Source organism: Equus caballus, chromosome 3, assembly GCF_041296265.1.
Source record: "Equus caballus isolate H_3958 breed thoroughbred chromosome 3, TB-T2T, whole genome shotgun sequence".
NCBI classification, from domain to species: domain Eukaryota; kingdom Metazoa; phylum Chordata; class Mammalia; order Perissodactyla; family Equidae; genus Equus; species Equus caballus.
The window spans coordinates 33,111,894-33,128,869 of record NC_091686.1 but is presented as its reverse complement, the minus strand read 5'-3'; the positions used below and the strand labels follow the sequence as shown (position 1 = coordinate 33,128,869).

Genomic DNA, 16,976 nt, shown 5'->3' with positions numbered 1-16,976 from the left:
TGACTAGGACGTTCACCAAAAAATAAGACGGACTCCAGTCTACCCACGAGCAAACACCAGACATATCCCAATAGAGGGGCATTCTACAAAATAGCTGACCGGTATTCCTCAAAACTGTCAAGGAAATAGAAACAGGGGGAGTCTGAGAAACTGTCCCAGCCCGGAGGAGACAAGACAACTAAATGTCATGTGGGATCCTGGATGGGAAAGAGGAGACTACACAAAAACTGAGGAAATAGGAATAAAGTACAGTCTTTAATTAATAACAGTGGACTAACACGTCAATATTGGTTCATCAATTGTAGTGATGCACTACACTAATGTAAGATGGTAACAATAGGGAAACTGGCTGTGGGGAAATGGGAACTCTGTACTTTCTGCTCAATTTTTCTGTAAATCTAAAACTGTTCTAAAAAAGTAGTCTATTAAAAAAGAATAAGATGGCTGGCTGGCTAGAAGGATGGATGGATGGATGGATGGGAGGATGGATGGAAGGATGGATGGATGGGAAGATGGATGGATGGATGGGAGGCTAGATGGACGGATAGATGAATGGGTGGAAGGATGGATGGATGGGAAGATGGATGGATGGTTGGGAGGCTAGATGGATGGATAGATGAATGGGTGGAAGGATGGATGGATGCATGGGAGGATGACAGGATGGAGGGAAGGATGGAAGGAAGAAAAGGAAGTAGGAAGGAAGGGAAAGTGATAAACAAGAACCACAGAATATTGACAGTTTCAGAATCTCAAGTGCTGAAATACGGGTATTCACTGGGTAACTTTTCTGTATATTTGAAATTTTTTATACTACAATATTGGGAGGATAAAGAGGATCAGAGGCCACAAGATGTATAGACATCTCACCAAAATCAAGTTTCTCTATTCCTTTGCACATTGCATGGTGGTGGGGTGGCCACGGCATCTTCCCACGGAGGAGAAGCCCCCATTTAACTTCATGCAAACTTCATCACAGTGCCACTGCCAGAAGACGGCGCCCCTGGAGTCCTGCGGCATGGTCACCTTTTACTTCCAAAGTGAACCCAAATTTCGACAAAGCAGTCATCAAAGTCTACGAACAGGCCAGGGTAACTTTGGGGCTAGAGAACAGAGGCACTGGGCCCTGGTTAACCACCCTCTGTCTTCACAATGCAAGGCCGGGCCGCTCAGATGAAATCCCAGAATACTTGCGAACAACAGCTTTGCTCTAGGCACCTCCTCTGCCACGCAAGGAGAAGACGTTCACACCAAGAGTCTGTCAACACTTTGGAAAAGCGTAACAAAGACGAAAACGGAAAACGCGCATCTGGTGACAGGCGGACAGCACCGTGGCGGTGGGGGGTAGAGTGGGGCACGTTGCTGCTACCGGGGCGGGCCTCCTCCCCCTCAGTGAGGATGGGATGTACAAACAACCCCAAATGCTTCCAATCTGGTCCTCGAGGAGAAAGGATATTTGTGGTAACGGAGAAATTTGCCACCCAGCCCTGTTGCTTTGGTGTCATGTTTCTGTGGTCGCGAGTTATTCATCCAAAATTGGTCTCTGCTAGGAAACAACAAGAAAAAAATTCCATACTATAAAATGAGATTTGAAGTGATCTTCCATCCTGGGGTTGATCTGTGGGGAAATGAAAAGAAAAAACAAGCAAAAGAAAAATAGACCACATATTGGATTGAAGAAGCCCACCCCCTTCGCCCTTTAAAGATGTTTCTCGTGTTCCCACATTAGGCGCTGGCCTTCCTTTTTCTGGAGCGAGGCTGGTCTTCCCACCTTACCTTGGAAGGTCTCTGTTCTGCCCTAGTGCAGATGTTGGGGCACATTCTAAAAGGGCTAAGGCCTGGGGTAGACTCAAATGTGGACCCCAATTCAGACCACCATAACATGCCGTGGAGTCCCCGTAAGACGGCGGAATGGTGTTTCAGATCTCCTGAGCTTTGTCTCCCTCACCCTCCTGTTCCCATTTTGAGGAAAGACGTTCTCTTGATCAGCCTTTGGGTCCCGTCCCTGGGAAATCTGTGGGTCCACGCAGCAGCAGCCTGCTCCCCGGAAGCACAGAACATGGGGGTCTGTAGGGCTCCCCTGCCCACACACAGGCCCCGGGCTCTTCATCTGCAGAATGGGTGGCCAGCCCAGCTGTCTCCCACTCGGGGAGTCGCAGCCCTTCAGGAGGCAGTCAGCCCCACTCCCAGGGCACGAGCCCCACCCTGTCCTGACTTGGACCCTCAGGAGGTGCTCCGACTGGGGTCTTGTCCCGGCCCTGCTGTGTGACCCATCAAGTTGCTTAAACCTTGCTACGCTTCAGCAGCTTAATGCACAAAACACAGCGTGAAAAAACCCACCCCTGGGATTTTGTGAGGAGCAAGTGAGCTGACACGAGGCCGGAGCGAAGAGATTGCTTAACAAATGCCCTGTGATGATTAGGGGGACACAGCTCCGGAGGGGTCTCACCTCTCTCCCCAGGTCCTGGGCCTCACTTGCCCGCAGCTATGAGGTGCAAGAGCCAGGGTTCGAATTCAGGGCGTCTGGGCTGCTCAGCTTCCTCGACGAGTGATGAGCGAGGTCGGCTGGAGGCTGAGCCACTGGCCAGTGGAACCACGCTGCCTGACTTGGAAATGCCCTGGTTAGCCCACCCATTCTCCACCCTTCCCACGCCTCAGGGACAGGTGGGGACCAGGGAGGAACCACGCACACTGCTCATGCTGATCAGGCCCTTCCAGGCCTGTCCCACTCCAACCTGGCATCTGACGTGATATTGATAACCTGCCACTTAAACCGACTGCACTTCCTCTTTTGATGTGCTCACAAGGGCACAGGCCAGGTATGGATAGATCCACGCGACTCCTAGCCTTTCCCCAGAAGGTCACGCACAGCCGTGTGTCTTTGTGCTGCAAGCATTGCAATGCGGTCAGCTTTTCTTCCTCTGGTTTCTTTGGATGAAGGGCTTTCCTGGAAAAGGGCAGAGATTTTGAGCTCACCAGAGAAGGGAGTGGAACTTGCTGGATGGGTGCCCAGGCTCCCCAAAGCTCTACTTTGCCCCGATGCCTGGGACAAGAGGTGATAACCAACCGGCTCAGCCAGAGAGGACCAAGCAACTGAGCATGGATGCGGGGTCTTCCTGGGAAGGGTCCAAGAGTGTCGACCCTTGTTCCCCAATCACTGACCAGCACCACGTTGCCTTAGAAAGAGCTCTGCTGCCTGGGAAGACAGCTCCCCACCCCGCCACCCACTGACCTTCTGCCCAGGGGAGCCAGGGACCCGCACATGGAGCCAAAGGCCCGAGATGTCAGATGCCTGGGCAATTATTGGTTGAGATTCCTGGAACAAGTCTACCTTGATGTCTTTCATTGCTTCACCCATCCATCCATCCATTCATTCAAACAATTACTCATTCATTCCACAAACATGCCACGGCATCTCCTCTGGGCCAGGCTTGGTTCTGAGATCCTGGGTGCTGAAGTGCTGCTGCAGAGCCTTGACCAACCAGTGCCTGGCACCCAGCAGGGAAACATTTTTGAGGAATGGATGAGTGCATGGATGGATGGATGGATGGATGGACAGGTAGATGGTTGGTTGGGTAGGTGAAGGGGGTTTTTCCTGTGTCCACGTAAATTCAAACAAAAATGCCTGTCTTTCTCTCTCACATGTTCTTTCCAAAAAGAAGCAGACAGACCACACAGAGGTGCAGACCAGCCTCTCATTCCCATGTTCTCTGTGTCCAGCATTGATTGGGCACCTACCACATGCTCGGCATCACGCTGGGTCCCAGGCAATGGATGATGGATGGATAATGGAATGGATGGGTGGATGGATGGATGGATCACACACACGACTCAACTCCCCACAATGGACCCGATTTTAGGATGATTTAATATCTGCGCACGATTGCAAGGCCTTTCTCACTGCCTCTCAGCGCTGGGGCGGCGATTTCCTTTCCTTTTTTCCCCTCCCTGCTGCCCTGGGATTGCAGCTCGGTGAACTCTGGCGTGGGCTGTAAGAACGTCTTTATAAAGGGTTGCACGAGATTTCTTACTATATCGGAGTTCCTGGGGATGGCATATCACGTTACTAATTCCCTTAATTGCATGTCTGGGCTAAAAACAGACTTTCTTAGTTTTCCTAAGAAGTTACATTCTTAATGACATTAAAACACTGTGGTAAATGAAACTAAATGTTAACTGATGTCCTTAAATCACGAATCGATACGTAGAGTGTTTACCTAAACTTGTTTACCCTTCTTGGTCACTCGTTTTGTAGGTTTTGCCAAAACGGAGAGAGGAATAGTGGTGTCAGATTCAGGATCTGGAAATGACTCAAGAATTTTTGTTTTCTTTCAATTTTTAGCCCCGGACCGAGTGAATGCTGCAATCATGTAGTAATCAAAGAATTAGACAGAGCAAAGGCTGCAGGCTGATTCATTTCCCTGGATTTTTGCAGAGCTTGAGAGGGCAGTGAAGCTGTGGGGAGAGATGACGTTTTTCCCCTAAGGATGAAAAACTTAACCTTGCTTTGTTTGGTTCTTTCGAATTCAATTTAAAAAAATAAAAAGCAAAGATAGGGAGATGTGTGACTTGTAGTAAGAGACGACAGCTAAGGAGCACCTTCTAGATGCCACGTGCTTTCTAAACGTGCTGCCCATTTTCGCTCACAGAATCCACCCAAGAAAGCCAGGAAGCAGAAAGCAACATCCTTCCCAGAGGAGGGAGCTGAGGCCCAGAAAAGCTAGCAACTTCTCCCGGAGGACACGGCTATCCAGCAGAGGGACTGAGATGCAGACCCCAGCAGGCTGATGCCAACATCTCCCACTTTCTTATGCTTCCTGCCTGAGAATCTAGCTATAAAGGTTCCAGAAGGAGACATGCTTTCTGGGGATAGAAATAGCCCATAACTGAGACCCTCTGTAAAAATCTTTACCGCTTGTAAATCTCTCCCCACCGGATAAGGTATCACGTTGACTTCGTGACTTCACCATGTTTTCTCCTCTGTGGGTTCAAAATGCTATTTTGGTTTGTCTCAGTTTCTCTCTCTCTCTCAAGGAGGCAGCTACATTTTACTTGTAGATAATTTATTTTTAAAATAGATAATGCGTTATCAAAACCGTCAAACAGACACTTTAGATTTGTGCATTTGACTCTATGTGAATTATATCTAAAAAAAAGCTAATTATACACACCAAAAGAGTTTAGAGAAAAGTAAGTACACTGATGTCTTCAGTTTACTTTGAAAAGCACCAAAAAAAAATTAAGAGAGACTGATGGACAGATGGGTGGATGGCTGGATCGGGGTGGGGGGTATGGGTGGGTGGAGGGATGGATGGATGCATGCATGGATGGATGGATGGATGCATGCATGGATGGATGGGTGGATGGATGGATGGATGGACGGATGCATGGATGGATGGATGGAGGGAGGGATGGGTAGATGGATGGGTGAGTAGATGGTAAACCAAGTAGAGCGGCATGCTAAATACAGAGCTGAGATGGTAAATACATGGATGCTCACTAAACAATTCTTCAACCTTTCTGTATGTCCACAAATTTTCCTTAAAAATATCAAAAAAATAGAGAATACAGATTCTTGACAGAAATTCAAAAGACTCAAGTTAAAAGTAGGTCTTCCTACACCTCCTCCTGACCTTTAGTCCTCCAGTCTCCTTAGCAACAGCCATCCTCGGTACCTGTGCTTCTGGCATATCCTTCGGGGATTTTCTGTGCCTATATCAGCACAAACTTGCTTTCTTTTCAATGACGATGATGATAAATAATAATAATAAGTAATGACTATGTAGCCCTTGCTACATGCCAAGCACTGTCCTAAATGTTTACCTTCATTGATTCATGAAGTCTCTTCAACAGCCCTACAGGGTGGGAGCTATCATGATCCCCATTTTACAGATAAGGAAAGTGAGGCCCAGAGAGGTTCAATATCTTGCCAACATCACCCAGCTCATGAGGGGAAGTAGCTGGCAGACGTCCTCTCCACATCTCCCTTAGCGATACATCACAGAGGGTGCTCCACGTGCAGGCTTCAGACCTGCCTCTTGACTTTTAAGACTGCATCGCTTTCCATTTCACGGATGTTCCACCATTTATTCAATTCATCCCCTACAAACAAGCTGCTAGCGCGCCTCCAAACTTTTGCTACTGCAAACAGTGCTGTAATAAATAAATAAACCTGCGCTTACTTCGGAGAGAACCTGTATACGACCACTGTGGGAGGAACTTCCCAAAGCGGCACTGCAGAGTCCAAGGGCAAGTGCATTTTTAATTTTGACACTAATTGTCAGATGTCTTTCCGAAGGGGTTTCGCAGAATCCCACCCCAGCCAGCGATGCGTGAGAGCACCTGATGCGCACACCCACTCCAGCACACGCACTGATCACTAATCCAATCCACCGCACGGTGCTGCTGTCCATGTGCGGCGCCCCCCGGGGTTGTGCAGTGCGCAGCATGCATGGCCACACAGAGCAACCCTGAGATCCTGGTGAGACAGTCTAATTGTGGTTGGAATTTATATTGCCTTCAATTTAAATGGGATACAGCATCATATTATAGGTTTAAATTCATTTCTGCTGCCTTTTCTTCACTAGATCATTTTTTTCCAAATTGTGAACGTAAGGGATTGACACACAGGCTTACTCCTTTCTCCCAATGTCCTCATTGAAGGTAGACTGGAAAATAACATCACTGAAAAAGCATTTATTGCTGCCCTGAAGGAAGGAAAAAAAGCTATAAAAGGAGGGAGGGAGAGCACGATGAAGAAAGAAGAAACTGAAGTGGGTCATGGAAGCCAGCAGAGATTCCCGGGCCAAATCACCCACTTGAATCTCATTACGGTCAAACCCTGTTGCAATATTTTCCAAAAGACCGAGAAAGGGAAAATGCTGGAAGCCGAGGGGGAGGGAAATATACAGGGAGCGTGTGCTTGAGCGTGCGTGTGTGTGTGCATGTGTACGCACACGTACTACCTGTGTATTTTAGACTTGGACTTATAAAATCCAGAAGAAAAAAGAACAGGTAAGAAAGAAAAAAAAGAAAAACACGAACATTACGTACAGGGAGGCAACGTACGGGGGAACATTGCAGGGGGGACTTATAATAATTGCGAGGGTCTTTGCAGGTGTGTCCTTAACATCTAGAACATTCCCCTCCAGTAACGTGTCTGTGTTTTCAGAGGAAATCATGTGGTTTTCCCAGTGCCCTGCATTTCCAGCGCCCTCTGAGTCGTTTATTGGGATTTATGAGAAGAACACGGCCGAGCTGTCTTTCTGATCTGACTCATTTGGAACGTAACTTAGAAGGAGAGCACTGTGTGTCTTCTTGCAAAACCGTTCCGTAGCCCTCCCCGCCTTGGAAATGGTTCTTGGGGACACTCAGGCAACTCCCGAACCTGCCATCAGGGAGGGATGGTCCGCAGGACTGAGGTAGGAAAGCCCGACCACGTTTTGTTGTTTTTTTTTTTAATTGTGTTGAAATTGCAAACTTACATCCTGAGACTAAAATTAAACGGAGGGAAAGTCTGAGTCGTGGGTGGTCTTCCTTGGGCGTTTGGAGGGAGGGATCGGATGAAGCGGGACAGCACACTTAGCAACGTTGCCAATAGGGTAATGACAGCAATAATGATGGCTGTCCCACTTGGGAAGGGGAAATGGCAAAGGCCTACACAGCGACAAAAATAAACAAGTGTGCAACGCTGGCCGAGGGGGCCTGGGTCCGCTCTGAATTTGAAAAACATCAAAGCGAAGCCAGTTATCAGGCCGTCCAGGCTCCTGGCTCCGCTGCGTCCTGCCCAGCGCTTTTATCAGCCTTGGACGAGCACAGAGGACACCCGCCCAGCACAGCTGCAGGGAGCACGAACATGCTGGACCGCAGAGTCAGCAGAGAAAGGACGTGTTCAGGCCGTGGCAGACGGACGGAGAAAGAGGCTGAAGCAGCACAGGGATGCACAGAACCTCTTGTATTTAGATTCCAACAACGCCAAGCCATGGAAAGCAGCGGGGAGAGCAGACAGGGCCCAGATCACAGTCCGACAGAGCCGGAGGCATCCACGTGTGCCCTCAGCCTGGGCGCCCAAGGGATGCCTCTGAGCGCCGGCTTCCGTGTCCGCAGATGGGGGTGTTGTGGGGATGAAATGCACCCGACATGCAGCCTGTAAATGCGCTTTGAGTCTCTGCTGTGGGCCAGGCGCAGTTCTGGGCAGCGGGAAGAAAGCAGTGAGGAAATCAGATTTTAGAAGATTCTTGAAGAAATCAGATTTAAAAACCTGAAGAAATTAGATGAAAAACATCCTTGTGGTGATGGAAATGCTCTGTACCATGACTGCGGTGGACACGTGAACCTACATGGGTGAGAAAAGTGCATAGAAACACACAGACACACACACACGACCACGAGTAGACTGGAGAAATCTGAGTAAAACGGGTGGATTATGCCAACAATATCCAGTTGTAATGTGGTACTATAGTTTTGCAAAACGTCCCCACTGGGGGACACTGCACGAGGAGCGGGCTGCGTCTCTCTGGCCTAATTCTGACAGCTACATGCGAGTCGACAATGATCTCAACGCAAATTTCAGTTAAAACAAAACAAAGTCCCTGGCCTCCCGGAGCTCGTGTTCCGGGGGGGTCTTCCGTGCTGGACTCCGAGGCGGCGTCCGTGGAGCCCCAGCCTCCTGTCAGGCGTTCGGTGCGGGGGCAGCGGCTAACAGCCGTGATGAGGGATGCAGGCTCAGTCCTGGGCCTGCTGGACTGGAAATAAATGGGGCCACTCAAAGTGGGTTTCACACTGAAGGGGTTTTAGCAAAGGCAACATTCGTGAGGTGTGGGCAAGGTTTATGGACCCGGACGAGGGACCGTGCAGGACCACGGGCAGGCAGCAGAGGGGAGCTCCAGGGATGAGGGGACGCAGAGGCGACAGGAAGCAAGGTAGGGTGTCTGCGTGGAGAGGGCCCCAACGGGAGCTGTGGCCTCAGGTAGGAGGATACCACCAAGTACGTGGCCCAGTGGGCAGGGAGCAGAGAAGACCCCACCCTTCCTCCCTCACTTTCTCTTGCGATCCACTGAGCCCTCACCGGCCAGCTCCAGCCAGAAGCCGAGGCCAGGGGCTGGGAAGGCAGAGTCCATGCAGACATCCCCCAGGGCCAGGGAGAGGGCAGAGAAGGCGGGAGCGAATGTGGAGGGCCACACGGAAGATAGTCAGCATAGAAACCGTCTGTCCATTGGGATGATCCGAGTGAAGACAAAGATGAGCGGCATGAACATCTGCTTCCGTCACCCCTCGCCCGGCACATCCCGGGCGCCCCTGAGGCCAGCACGCTGCACCGAAGGGAAGGGGAGATCTTTGGAAGCCTGCAGCTGGGGTGAGCAGCTCCAGGTGAGGCTCAGAGGAGTGGCCCCTCGCAGGAGACATTGGGCTGCCTGCTGCCGAGGCCCTGTGACATCAGGGGCAGGGTGACAGAAAGACTCATGGTAACAATGCAGAGCACCAGGGAGAGGGACCAGGGACCGGAGCTCCATAGACCAAAGGGCAGCCACATGAAATTCCCTGGCATCCCCCAGGGCGGGGAGGGGGAGGTTGGAGTGGCTTCAATCCTGTTCGGAACTGTGCATCTGCAACCCCAGCACACCCCGAGGGGCTGGCTCCTGGTCGGTAGGGCCCAGGGCTCTGCAGACTGCCACTCCACAGACGGCTCTGAGGATCGGGGCTCAGAGAACCGAAGCAATGTTCTCCCTGGGCCGGGAGCTAGAGTTTCCCCTGTTCTAGGCCATGGGGATACATCTGTGAACACCACACACACATCCCTGCCCTCCTTACAGTCGAGCAGGGACAGCCCACGGTCAGGTTTTCAAAATGTAAAATGGTGAGAAAGTTGGATGGTGCATTAGTTTCCTGGGGCCGCCAGAAACAACGACCACAAACCAGGTGGATTAAAATAACACGAATGTCTTCCCTCCCAGCTCGGGAGGCTGGAAGTCTGAAATCAAGCTGTGGGCAGGGCTGTGCGCTCATGCTCTGAGGGAGGGTGCTTCCTGCCTCTTCCAGCTCCTGGGGGCTCCAGGCGTTTCCGGGCTTGTGGCTGCATCCCTCCATCTCCGCATGGTCTCTCCTCTCCTCTCTCTTGCGTCTCTTATAAGGGCAGCGGTCACTGGATGCAGGACCCACCCAGGTAATCCAGGATGGTCTCATCGGGAGATTCTTAACCTAATTACATCTGCAAAGACCCTGTGCCCAAATAAGGTCACCTTCGCCGGTTCTGGGGTTAGGATGTGGACATGTCTTTCGGGGGCCACCTATCAACCCCCTACCGATGGTTACATGTAAGGAGGAGCCTGACAGAGCAGAGGAAGGAGAGGGGATGTCTGGCGGCGAAAGGCAAAGAGAAGAGTCAGAGGCCCTCGAGGGGCGGCACACAGCGCCGGTCTTCCGAAACAGCGCTGGCGAGGACCGTCACCAGGCCTGGGACGAGGCTCCCGGGCTCGCGGTCCGCGCCCCAGCCTGCCATTCCCCGCCCTGCGCGGTGCTGCGCCGGCCTGGGGTCGCGCCGCACAGGTTTCCATCCTCCGCCCTGTGTTTCCTCGTTTGGACGGATTACCTCGTGTCATATACCCTGAGCGGTTCCCAGCATTGATCCGTATCCCACAACCTCCGAAGGCCCGAGCCGGTAGCCTGGCCTGCGGGAGGGAGAACCGGCCGTAATGGGTGGGCCCGGGGCCAAATGGAAAGTCGGGGCCCCTGGGTCTCAATAATCGCGCAGTTCAAGATGGCGACAGTGCAGGCCCTCCCGACAGGCTCCTGGGGGACACCTGTCCACGGGTATGGGGACCTCCCTTTGAGAGGGGATGAGTTAGGGCCCAGCCTTTCAACCCAGGCTGCCCATGAGAATCACCAATGGCATCAGCGTGTCCGGGGGGCCCAGACGTCAGCACGTGTTGGATCTCCCCAGCTCTACCCCTAAGATGAAGGGACCTCTTCCACGGGAGCTGCTTCTCCTCACCAACCCACGCTGAGTGGGCGTTGCCAGGGAACATTCGCCATCGCTCTGTGCCGCTGGAGGAGGAGCTCAGCCCACGCACCGCACCGTGCGCCTGGGCGGTCCTCTGTGAAATGCGGGAGCGCGCTGGGGGCTGATGGCGCGGGTCCGGGGGAGGTGGAGGGAGTTAATTTAGACGAAATTCTTCAAGCGCTGCCCGGCTCCCGGCGGCCTTGTCAGTGTTAGCTGTCCTAACCCTCCTGTTAACCAGGTTCCGCTGCTAGGCCACCGCCTGACCATCTCAGGGCTTCTGCAGATGCCCGTGAATGAATGAGGCCTGGGTACAAGAACGACTGAATGAGAGGCACAAGTCCCAGGCACACGGCTTCCCTGGGGTCCTTTCCTGGCTCCTCATTTGGGCTTCCTGCTAAGAGCGAGGATCAGCTTGAGGCTTGGCCGAGATGAAACAGCCGCCTGTCCCCAACCCCCGCACCCCCCACTCAGATGCTCACACACTCCCGCAGGCCCAGCCCACACGTGTGTTTATTTTCTTTGCTGTTCACACTTCTCCTTTAACGGTTCCGCCATTTGTGATCCTAAGGCTTGTCTGATTCTGTTCAGAGCCAGCAGCCCAGCACTGCAAGCACACACCTGGTCTTCCTGCGGTAGGTCAGTGGGGCTGAGGGGGGCTGGGCAGTCCAACACCAATACCCACGGGGTATTTTCTGGGAGCCCACCATGCTGGGACCCATGGGAAGGCACAGAAAAGTCAAAGTTTTGGACGGGGTCCACCCTGCAAGGAGCCAGCAATGTCAAGTAGGAAAAGGAGCCTGTGGCTCATGTGGTGTGGAGGAAGGAGCCCGTGGTCCGTGTGGTGTGGAGGAAGGAGCCCGTGGTCCGTGTGGCGTGGAGGAAGGAGCCCGTGGTCCGTGTGGCGTGGAGGAAGGAGCCCGTGGTCCGTGTGGTGTGGAGGAAGGAGCCCGTGGTCCGTGTGGCGTGGAGGAAGGAGCCCGTGGTCCGTGTGGCGTAGAGGAAGGAGCCCGTGGTCCGTGTGGTGTGGAGGAAGGAGCCCGTGGTCCGTGTGGCGTGGAGGAAGGAGCCCGTGGTCCGTGTGGCATAGAGGAAGGAGCCCGTGGTCCGTGTGGCGTGGAGGAAGGAGCCCGTGGTCCGTGTGGTGTGGAGGAAGGAGCCCGTGGTCCGTGTGGTGTGGAGGAAGGAGCCCGTGGTCCGTGTGGTCTGAGGGGCTCGTGGTCTAGCGCTGGACTGTCTGGCTTCATAACCCAGGCAGCGTCGTTTACTAGGAGCATGGGCCCAGGCAAAGCTCACTCTTGCTGTGCTCCGTTTCCTCCTCTGCAAGCTGGGGTTGATAAGAGTGCGTCTGTCTCTAGGGCTGTCAAGAGGGCAGAATGACCTCAATCGTGAATGAGCTACCTGCTCATTAGTCACAAAGCCGGCCCCCTGTGGGCTTAGTGTTATCATTATTATTCACCTGCCACCTCCGAGGCTGAGTGCTCCCGGGCAGGTGTCTCCCCCTCTCTGAGCTTCAGTGTTTTCATCTGTAAAACAAAGATGGACACGAGGCTGTGTACGGAACAGTGCCAGGCCTTTAGTAGACACTCAGTAAGTAGTTTTCCCTTCCCTGAAGTTGCTTACGGTCCAGCAGAGAGCGGGTGCCCACGGAGGGCCTCGCAAGTCAGGGTGGTTCTAGGTGAGGGCTGGAAGGGGATTTGAGGCACCAAATGTCGTGGAGTTTCAGCGAAATCAGAGCCCCCTTCTCACCCCAACTGTGGGGTGACTGCTCAGCCTCCTCTCCCTGTAGGCACCCCTAAAACTGAGGTTAATTATTATGATTCCAATAATGTAAATTGTTTTTATTTGTTAAAAGTTCTAATTCCTTGACTAACACATGTTCGTTGTATGAAAATTAGAAACACACAAGTAAAGAAGAACCAAAAACCACCCATACTCCACCCACCGGAGAGAACCAGTTAATTTTTTTTTTAATTTTTTTTTTGCTGAGGAAGATTCGCCCTAAGCTAACATCCATGCCAATCTTACTCTATTTTTTAGCACGTGGGCTGCCAGCACGGCATGGCCACTAACAGAGGTCCATGCCCAGGAATCAAACCCAGGCCGCCAAAGCAGAGCACACTGAACTTAACCACTAGGCCACTGGGGCTGGCCCATCAGTTAACATTTGGGTGAGTATCCATCCACATTTTCTTGTTTAAAACACATGAACAAGATCAGCTTGTGTTCCAATCCACATTTTTTTTTTTTTTTTGGTGAGGAAGATTGTCACTGAGCTAACATCTGTGCCAATCCTCCTCTATTTTGTATATGGTAGGCCATCACCACACGGCTTGATGAGTAGTGTGTAGGACAGCACCCAGGATCCGAACACGAGAATTTTGCACCTCCAAGGCGGAGCACATGAAATTAACCACTATGCCACAGGGCCGGCCCCCCAATCCACATTTTAATTAAACACACTCCAATCTAGCTGCCCCCTCAACAGGATGCTGACCCACCTTTGTCAAGGTCACCCCTTACCTCGATGTGGCCCAATTCTGTGGTCACTTTGCTGATCTCTCAGCCACCCAACAGTTCAGGCCCCCAACGAAGGACGTTTAGGATGTTCCAAATTTGTCTGCTTTTCTAAGTAACACTGCCATGAGCATCCTTAGTGCCGAAACTTCTCACGCATCTTACTTACACACAAACAGATTTTTAAATTAACCCCTCCCCAAATGTATAATATTTTAAAGACATGGAAATAGCAAAGATTAAGTCAAGGACCTACTGATTTCCACCTTCGCACCCTCTCACCTCGGAGGATGCCGTTGCCCGGGGCCTGCTAAGGCGCCATCCTACCCAGAAGCCACACCCAGGCTTTGGGCTGAAGCCCCAGCCGGGAAACCTCATTAGTGAAGGCGGCAGAACACAACAGGAAGTCCCGCCCCCAGAGATGGGACTTTCCTTGGCCTGAAAATGGAATGGCTTAGACTTGCACTGCCCAGTGTGGCCTCCCTCAGCCACAAGTGGCTGCTGAGCGCTGGAGATGCGCCTGGTCCGAACTGAGGTGGCTGTCAGGGTAAGATGCCCACCGTATTTTGAATCATCAGGGTGAAAAAAATTAAATATCTCAATAATTTTATGTTAATTGCAGGGTGATATAGTTTGGATACATTGGGTTAAAATATTTTTTAAATCAGTTCTACGTGTTTCCTTTTACTTCCTTTGTAATGAGGTTGCTAGGAAATTTTGAATTACAGAGGAGGCTTGAGTTAGGTTTCTATGGGACAACACTGGCCTCAACATCTCCCTTTTCCACGTGTGCAAGATAAGGCGGGCTTCTCTGTGAGCGCTTGTGGTCCTTGCTTCCTGTGACCTCACCGCCCGCAAAGCGAGAATGATCCATCTTCGTGTTAGAGGTGAAATCTCTGCACATGGAGAGAGAGGAGACTTGCCTGAGATCTCAGCCTGTTCTAGCGAAGTCTAGAACGAGACCTCTGTCCATGGTCAGGGCGCGTCCCTGTCCTCCTCGGGTAGTCCACCTGCCTGGTCTCCCTTTGGGGGCTCCATGTGTCCCACACCTGGCCCCGCCAGGCTCTGCGGTGCACCCAGCCCTGGAGTCCTTGCGGGAGGCTGGGCTTCCAGGGCACGTCTGGCTCTGACCTGTGGGCATCGCTGCCCTGCGGCCCCCTCTCCTGCCCCGCCCGCGCAAGCAGGGCTCCAGACAGCAGGGGAGCCACCATGCCGTCCTGCTGAGTCCCATTTCCATCAGGGTAACTGTTGACAGGAACGTGTCACGGCAGAAGATGGATGCTGGTTTTGTCCCCTAAGTCCTCAGACCTCAGTGCCGGAGGTGGCCCTGAAAGGCCTCTCCTCAGTAAATTACAGCATTTATTCAGCCCCTGAAGGCTTGTGTGCAGAACCCGCCAGGCCGCAGAGGGGGCTGTGTCAGGTCCCTCCTGGACGCCATCCATTCGGGGCGGGGGCTGCCCCTCTGCACACTACCCTCTCCACCAGAGGCGACGTCAGAACCAACCTGGTTCAAATCCCCAGCTTTTGGCATTTTTTTTCCGCATTAGAAACAGATTTTGTTATTCTTTTCAGTCTTAGAGATGGAGCTGATAGTACATTTACATTATTTACAGCAACACAGTGTAGAGAAATGAACACAACCTTAGGGGTCCCCAAATCAGGATGTGTCTTACGGCTCCCCCATGTACTTTCCGGGGGGGGACTTCTGTTAGGTATCGACATGTGCCCTGACCCAGCCCAAGAACAGCCTTCAACTAGGATGTAGTTGCCCCATTTTCTAAAGGAGGAAACTGAGGCAGGAGAAGTGGAGTGATAGCCAGGAAATGGTGACAGGGGACCGCGGTCTGTCAAGAGTCTTATGTGCAATGCCAGGCACATGCGTGAGGCACCATTGTCCGCACGCGAGGATGGTTTTGTAGATCAAGGAGGTAGGACATCATCTCTGGAAAGATGCTCTTAAAATAAGCCTGAGCTAGAGAAATTGGAGACCTCCTGCCTTGCTGTTTGGAATGTAAAATGGTGCAGGTACGCGGGACAACCGTCAGCACCTTCTCAGAAAGTGAAACGCAGTGTCACCATAAGACTTAGCAACTCCACTCCTGGGTATATAGCCCCAAAAGTGAAAACAGGTGCATAGGCAAAATCTCATACACGAAATGTTCACGGCAGCATTATTCACAACAGCCAAAAAGTAGAAACAACCCAAGAGTCCATGGACAGATGAATGAACAAAGAAAATGTGGTCTGTCCATACAATGAAATATTACTCAGCCAGGAAAAGGAAGGGAGTGCTGACGCATGCTACAAAATGGATGAAACTTGAGAAGATTGTGCTGATGAAAGAAGCCAGACACAAAAGGATTACGTATTGCATAAATCCATTTACATGAAATGTCCAGAACGGGCAGATCTATAGAGACAGAAATTACATTAGCGGTTCCCAGAGGCTGAGGGGAAAGGAAGAGAAATGACAATCAATGGGTTCGGGATCTCTTTTTGGAGTGATAAAAATGTTTTGGAATTAGGGGTGGTGACGGCACAACGTTGTGAATGTTCTAAGTGGCACCGATCCGTCCACTTTCAATGGTTCATTTTATGGTATGTCAATTTCACCTCACTATAAAAAAGGTCAAAATAAGCCTGGATGAGCAGAAAGCCAGACAACCAGGGCCATGGGTTAAGTAACTGACTTTGGAATTGTGCATTTTCTATGTGATGTGGGGCAGGACGGCTCTGCAGAGCCCAGGTCCCTTCTTCTCGATGCTCCATGTCACCCGGGCCAAGAAACACTGAGTGACAGGCAGAGCGGTCAGGCGCTGGGGCTCCGGCTGGAGCAAGCCACCCCCAGCTTCACAGATGTCCAACCCACGGAAGCCGCAGCCCCCCGCCCCCACCACAGGGTGGGTGGGCACTGCGGGCTGAGTCTCCAGGCTCCAGAAGGTTCTCGACAGAACCATTTGCTCCTTAAAAGGGGCAGGCTCCTTATCTCAAGTCTCTTTCAACCACAGGGGGAGAGTTTACAAGCCATTTTCCTCTCCTACAAGTCACATCAGAAGTCTCCCTGCCCTTTCCTGCTGCTCCCAGTTCCCCCATTCGGCCTCTGCAGCAAATTCCCCACAGGCGGCCAAGATGGATAACTGCCCAGAGGGGAGTCCCAGCCCCCACTCCTGAGCTCTCCAGAGGGAATGGGGTGCTTTCTACAGAAAGGGCTCCAGGTTCTCCCTGTCCACACACAGCCGGCCCTTGGTCTCCCACGGCCTCCTAGCTCATGGATTTACAGCTCCCTTCCGAGACCAGCTCAGGATGAAGGTGTTAAGAAGTGAAGTCAGGTGTTTCAGAACTAAACTGATTACCCGGAATCCTTGCTCCTTAAATTGAGGGCGGAAAAAAAAGTTAAAGGTCTTAATTCTCGGTGTTGGCTAAGTCAGAGCAGGCCAGGCGTTCGCGTACTCTGCAGATAGAGGGG

General features: G+C 52.0%; 1 long non-coding RNA gene across 2 annotated transcripts in view; it reads left to right on the top strand.

Annotated features, from left to right (window-relative positions):
• Positions 1 to 7,233: 7,233 nt before the first annotated feature.
• The window catches only part of LOC138923401 (uncharacterized), a 23,100-nt gene continuing 13,357 nt past the window's right edge, over positions 7,234 to 16,976 (top strand). For both annotated transcript variants that reach the window (XR_011436955.1, XR_011436956.1), the window contains exons 1-2: positions 7,234 to 7,418; positions 13,034 to 13,164. This is a non-coding gene — a long non-coding RNA (uncharacterized lncRNA). The remainder of the gene's footprint in view (positions 7,419 to 13,033; positions 13,165 to 16,976) is intronic.